General features: G+C 36.5%; 1 long non-coding RNA gene across 1 annotated transcript; it reads left to right on the top strand.

Annotated features, from left to right (window-relative positions):
• Positions 1-2084: 2084 nt before the first annotated feature.
• On the top strand, positions 2085-5691 carry LOC149698641 (uncharacterized). The gene is made up of 2 exons (XR_016382076.1): positions 2085-4930; positions 5014-5691. It is a non-coding gene; the product is annotated as an uncharacterized LOC149698641 (long non-coding RNA).
• Positions 5692-6778: the final 1087 nt, after the last annotated feature.

Below are 6778 nucleotides of genomic sequence, written 5' to 3' on the forward strand. Positions count from 1 at the left end.
TGGGGTTGGATAGCCACTCATGGTAAAGGTTTTCTCGGGGTCAACCTTAATGCCTAAATTATTTACCAGGTGACCCAAAATCCTGCATTCCTTCTGGCAAAAATTGGTTTTGGAAGCCTTTACCGTTAACCCCGCTTTAGCTAGTCTATTAAATACTTCCTCCAAGGTTCTCATGTGCGTCTTAAAGTCTCCAGAGGCGATGATCAAATCATCTAAATATGCACAAACACCCATTCCATATAAATCTCCAAACAAGTTATTAACCATTCTTTGGAATGTCGCTGGTGCCGATGTGAGTCCGAACATGAGAACCTTGGGTCGGAACAAACCCCTATGTGTTACCAAGGCGGCTATATCCCTGTGAGCTTCGTGCAGTGGTACTTGCCAGTATCCACTGGTCATATCCAAGGTCGTTATATACTTTGGTTTTTGGATGCTATCCAAGATATCATCTATTCTAGCCATGGGGTACGCATCCCTTCGCGTTATGCTATTGATCTTTCGGTAATCCACACATAAACGAAATCCTCCATCTTTCTTAGATACCATAATTACCGGCGAAGCCCATGGTCCATCTGATGGTTCTATAATATCCTCATCTAACATATCTTGAATTAAAACATCCATTTGGGCTCGTTTAGCAGGGGAGTATCTATAAGGGGCACTTGCTATTGGGTGGTGGTTTCCTATATCTATATAATGTTCAATACACTTGGTTTTTCCCGGAAAAGTGGAGAAAATTGATTCATAGTTTGATACTAAGTTTTCTAGGATTTGTTTTTCATTTGGTTCTAGTGGTGCTCTGGATAGAGCATCGGAAATCCCTTCATAATCTATTCTGGTATTCTGAGGACGACCTAAACCCAACGGCGCGGATGATAAGGCATAAATCTTCCCTGCTTCTTCTATCTCATTCTTAAACTTAAAAACTTCATCTTCCCTATCTGACCACTTAAATCTTCCCTTACCAAAATCCGCTATCATACCTGTCGCTCCTAAAATATCGCGTCCTAGAACACACTCATAAGCTATATTCGATACATAAACTGCTTGAAAATCTAATTGTTTTCTTGGCAATCCGAAAGTTAAATTTACGGTCCCCTCAATAGATACTAATGACCCGTCTGGCTGTTCCAATGCTGAAATCTTATTGGTGGTCTTATAACCTAACTTCTCTATCAATGGCTTAAGTGCGCTGTTAATTATTGTATGAGTTGAGCCACTATCAACTAATGCCTGACACGGTATGGTCCCTAAAAATATATGTAGAAAATCCCGACCACCATTTAAAAGATCCTCTACAGTCGGCCATATCTCCCCCGTGTCGGCCCCTTCTTCCTTTATTGTTTGGGCGCGGACGAACCCACGGCTCGACTTTGGGTGTCCGCGTTTTCGTTTCCCGACTTTGGGCGCTGCCTTTCCACCCTGGGATTCTTACACCATGGTGCCTTGTGCCCATATTGTTGGCAATTATAACATTGTACATCGGCGTTATAATAACTTCCTCCACCCTGAATAGGCTTGTTTTCTACCTTAGGTTTGTTTATTCTACAATTATTGGCTGTGTGCCCCTTTTTCCCACATGATTGACAGGTAGGAGTGAAACTAGGAGTTTGAGGGTTTAAAGGTTTTGCCCCCTCAGTCCTGTTAATAACAACCTCACTTACGTTTCTCTGCTTCCCAACACAGCGCTCAACGTTTGAAGCGTCGTCGATTAGTTCGCGAACACTTTCTATATGCTTTAACTTAATATAACCCTGGAGTTCTATTCTTAAGTTACGGTAAATATACCTTATCTGTTCTTTTGGATCGGGCTGTTTGTTCAACTGACCTATAAGTTTCAGCAATGCGGTGGCATAATCGGCCACCGACTCTAGCGGTTTTTGAACTCTTAAAGCCATTTTATCCTTTATCAGCTCGTCAGCCCCCTCTCTTTCAAACTCTTTTCTTAATCTTTTCTCGAAATCATCCCACGTTGTAAATACTCTACTTCTGTCAAATGCCTCCGTATAGTACCAGTCAGAGGCGGGTCCCATCAACATGCTAGGGATCCACCTTTGTACAAAAGTAGTCTCATCTATTCTACAGGGCCGGTAGGCCCTTGTAGATATGACATGACACCCTTCCGTAATGTTAAAGAAAAAGTCACACCTTTTAGGGTTAGCGTCCCATAGAAAAAGCATTAAAAAATTTTCGGTTTTTTAACGAAATGGTCATAGGTCATACGGGAAAAGTATAGCGAAGTTAGTTTTCGGAATACTTCTAAATTAACAAGCATTTATTAAATGGGAAACTTACGTGTTTCGATTTTTAATTAATGAATTCTAATTTTTGTAATTTAACTAATTAAGATAGTACGTCAAAAAATTACTTTTGGGCCAGAAGTCAGCCTAACCTTATAGCACGCTTAAACCTAATTCTACATTTCGTTCTCGTTGACAACTAGAAGGGCCTAGGTTTGTGGGTGCTAACAAGTTACGTTGACATATTTCAAATGTTGGCTTTCTTGCTGATTTTCCTAATTTCTTAGCAGTGGACGCTAACAAATTACTTTGGTATTTCAACCGAGCTTGAGCACCTTTATATGTATTTTCTAATTAACTGTAGCACCCTTAATAAGAAATACGTCGTTATCAGGTCGAATTTTCGTCTAGAAAAGTAATTCAGGTAAATAATTACAGTTAACAGAGGTTTTTATATCATTTAAAGTAAGTTTTTGAACGTTCTTTACGGCCAAGGCTTAAGTTGTATAGACTAATAGCACCCCATCTTATTTCCCCATAGAGCTTAATACAGTCGAAGGCAGAGGGCTGCCATTACCCTATTTTAGTTACTCTTTAAAGATTATTAAAAAGGCTGATTTCCAGCTCTCATTTTTTTTTTTGGAATCCTGTGTATAGTCTGCTCAATTTTATGCTAGAAACATAGCCTAACCGGGTTAACACTAGGCTTTTTATGCTGTATTTACCGTGTGCGCTTCCAATAAATGGCATACCTATTCAAATTATTAACGTGTTGAAATAAAGATAATGCTTTTCACCCTGTGAAAAGATCGAAAACTTCAAAATACTACTCGTAAGATGACAAAAAGTTTAATATGTTTTCCCTACTGCAGAGTCGTGATGTTTACGTTAGCGCAGCTTAACTATTTGTTACCAACAGTGGATTTTGTTAATTCATAAATATAAGTAACAGTGGTGCTGATTAATCCAGGAGGACAGTGTCGTTATGTAATTTAATTAGTCAAATAATTTCCATGTTTACATCAGCGCAGATTTTTCCAACGTAACCACGTCAGCAACGGAGGGTTACGTTGTTGGCTATCTCCACAGTTCACATTTATTTGTCTAAATTGCTATGAATTGTTTAGGTATTTAATTTAATTACTGTTATTGAAGCCAAAGTTGCTAAACTATAGAATCACATCATTCATTAACATATGTTATAGATGATTTTTATGTTACCGCAAATTTAGCACGTGGTATGATAAAAGTTTAACACATTGTGTTGGCAAGAATGAAAAACTCTTCTAAACTTTATAATTAAGGTGATTTGAAACTCATTTTATAAGCTAAATCAACACTGCCAAACCTCAATCCTTCATTAATTTCATCTTAATTATGTATAATTAACGTTAATTTAAACATGAAATATACATATTTGGATGAGAACTCGAGTAACTTTGAAATAAAATACTTAATTAAGATTAAAACTGCACAAGCTGTTAGTATAGCCCCATGTTTTCTATCTCATACTTAGTTAATTTAAATTATCTTTAAAGTACATTAATAGGCGCGAAATTTGAAAGTTTAAGGTAAAATAAGAGTCAAAACCCACTAAAAATTGCAATTAAGGTTAAGTATATATTGAAAGTCATTTATAACCTAAATGTACACTGCCGAAATACAATCTTACGTTAATTTTAAATCAATTAAATATAATTAACGTGAAATTAAACCAAAAATATTCATTTTTTGGATAAAAAGCTCAAATAACTTTTAAATAAACTGTTTAATTAAGATTAAAACTACCCAAGCCGTTGGTAAATCCCAATGTTTTCTATTTCACACTTCTGTTAATTTCAACTATGTTTAAAGTAGATTAATTGGCGCGAAATTCAAAAGTTTAGGGTAAAATAATGACTGTGGCAAAAATGTTAAACTGCACAAAATATTCCAATTAGGGTAAAAAATTCCAATAAATTATACTTTTAAGCTTAATCCACTCTCCCGAACTGCGCTCAAATTAAGATTAAAACAACGCAAGTTTTTCGCACAGCCACAGATGTTTCCTATTTCGCTTTCGAATTAATTTAATTCATCATTAAAATACATCAAAAGCGCATACATATTTTAGAGTAATTGCAATTAAAGTTAATATTTCATTGAAACTTGTATTATAAACTAAATCCACACTAGATAAACCGTTAAATTAAACTTAATTAAGTATAATTAATGTGAAATTAACCCAAAACACGAATGTTTTTGGTAAATTCATGGATACCTTATAATTAAACTAACAAATTATAATTAAAACTACACTTATCTTTCACTCAGCCTCCATTTTCCTGTTTAATTCTTACACTTAAAAAATTTAAAATCATTTTTCCCATATTGAAAAGAGAGCCATTGAAAAGGCGCGAAATTTAAAAGTGTTTTGGGGGGAGGGGGCGGGGGTACAGTTTGTGTGCCTTTTTAACAGGAGTATTGTTACAATTGTAACACTACAGACCTTGTATTTCTAATGGAACCGGCAATACCGCAACGCTGAGCCGAAAAACCAGGATGGTAATTGTTTGGACCTATCGGGTGAGGACATTGGAGCACCAAAAACATACCGCGGTGTCACTTGTTGAACGTTAAAGCGACCTTCATCACTTTAAATCCCATGACCTGCTCAATCTGGCAATCTTTGAAAACTCAACTTTGAGGTACTTCCGGTCCCTTTTGATATACAGGGTCTTCAGTGTAGGAGCTAAGTAGTAGAATTACAGTAGTTGGTCTCGTTTCCTAGCAAAATGCCAACCTGTTCTAACCAGGACAAATTGGACAGGATGTTTTTTTGGGTGAAGGTCGCAGTAACGTTCAACTAAAGGCAGTGCTTTATGCCGAACGGTTTCCACACCGACAACATCCGGTGCGAAGCACCTTTTCCGACATTGGCGAGCACCTTCGTGATTTCGGTAGTGCAAGATCATGAACGTAGAAGAGACTGTATAGTCTGTAATGAGGATATAGATTTTGACATCGTAGCACGTTTTGAAGCCAATTCATGCTAATAGTAGAGCGGTGGAACAAGAAGTTGCACTAAGCCATTCTACTGTTTGTGCCAGTTAACAAGGGCATCATTACTGGCATTATCATACCCCCTACATCAAGCCTTAACGGACGAGGATTTCCCAAGACGGCAATACCATTAGTCTTACCATGCGTCATGAGTTTACTGCTTGCAAATGTATTGCAAGACATGGACAGTCGTCTGGAAGATTGCCTAAACCACAATGGTAGAAACGTCGAATATTTACGTTGAGGTGTTTACCAAACAGTTAAGAGGTTGCAATTTGAGGCCCACGTTCTAAGACTAATCGTAGGACAGTGCTTTAAAATATTTTGTTGCATTCTCCAGTATTCTTTTTGTACCTTGTCACTCGTTGTCACTTGCATACAATAAAACATGAATTCTAAACATTTATTTACACCCTGTATAATTTAGTATGACATCACCCGTTGGCAGTATTGGGGGTTGTACATAAAGGAAGCTGTTAATCTGATCTCGACACCACTGTATACGTATACAGTGTACGAAACAAATATTTTTCTTCCATATTTCAAATACCGTCGTTTTTAAGCTTCTTTCATAAATAAAGTGCAACATTATATGCTTATCGAAATCAATGTTATTGGATATAAGTTAAATGTAATTAACGATACTGAAGTACTTCTTTAAGCAATTAGAAATAGATCAACCCCAAATGTATGACGGTAAAGCAAACATAATTATTCAAAATTTAATTACATTAAGACTGAAGTAACAGATATTATAAAAAAAACGTCTTGGTTTGGACCAAGGCCGAAAAAACAAACGATATGTGTGAGGTTTATCAATTGGCTGAAGTTTCAGATATTGCAATTTTTTTAGTTATTTTTATCCATTTAATCCTTAATCAATATTAAATTCAATCAACTGATTTTACTGTTAATCGATCTATTCCCTCTAAATTAATTGAAAAAATTACATATCTACGCTTTTTCAAGAACAATTACATTTTCCGAAAACATTTTATCATGAAATTAATTATTTTGAAGGGATTTCGTGTAAGCACTTGACGGACATAGTTTTAATTGTTGCTGGCTTGACAAATTTTCAAGTTTGCATCAAAAAAAAAAACTTAAAGTGTTAGCGACATAATTTTCGTCACCCACAAACTTAAAATGCTAAAAAAATCCTTGAAAAATCTAGTTTATTATGATTTGTATTTGGTTTCGTAGAAATTAGTAAAATTGCAATCAAAGTTTAGTGTTTGGAAAAGGCCTAGTTAAAATTTTGTTTCGCTTTATGACGTAGTAAGGAGAAACTTTCACTCTTGATGTCGCTCACGTGACGCCTATAAGTGTCTCAGCGACGCGTTAAGCCTATTTTATTCAGATTCGCGCGGCATTGGTATACTCGGGAGTCTCGGGCGCGCGCGCTTGGCTTTTCCGCGAGATGCCGTGAGTGACGTAGCAAGGAGAAAACCCGCCAAAAATCTTCTCCGCAAATTTGCTTTTGCCCCCCAAAT

The sequence above is a fragment of the Phalangium opilio genome, unplaced genomic scaffold (assembly GCF_054372755.1).
Source record: "Phalangium opilio isolate 3A_F unplaced genomic scaffold, DU_Popi_V2 ptg000019l_1, whole genome shotgun sequence".
Classification (NCBI taxonomy): Eukaryota; Metazoa; Arthropoda; class Arachnida; order Opiliones; family Phalangiidae; genus Phalangium; species Phalangium opilio.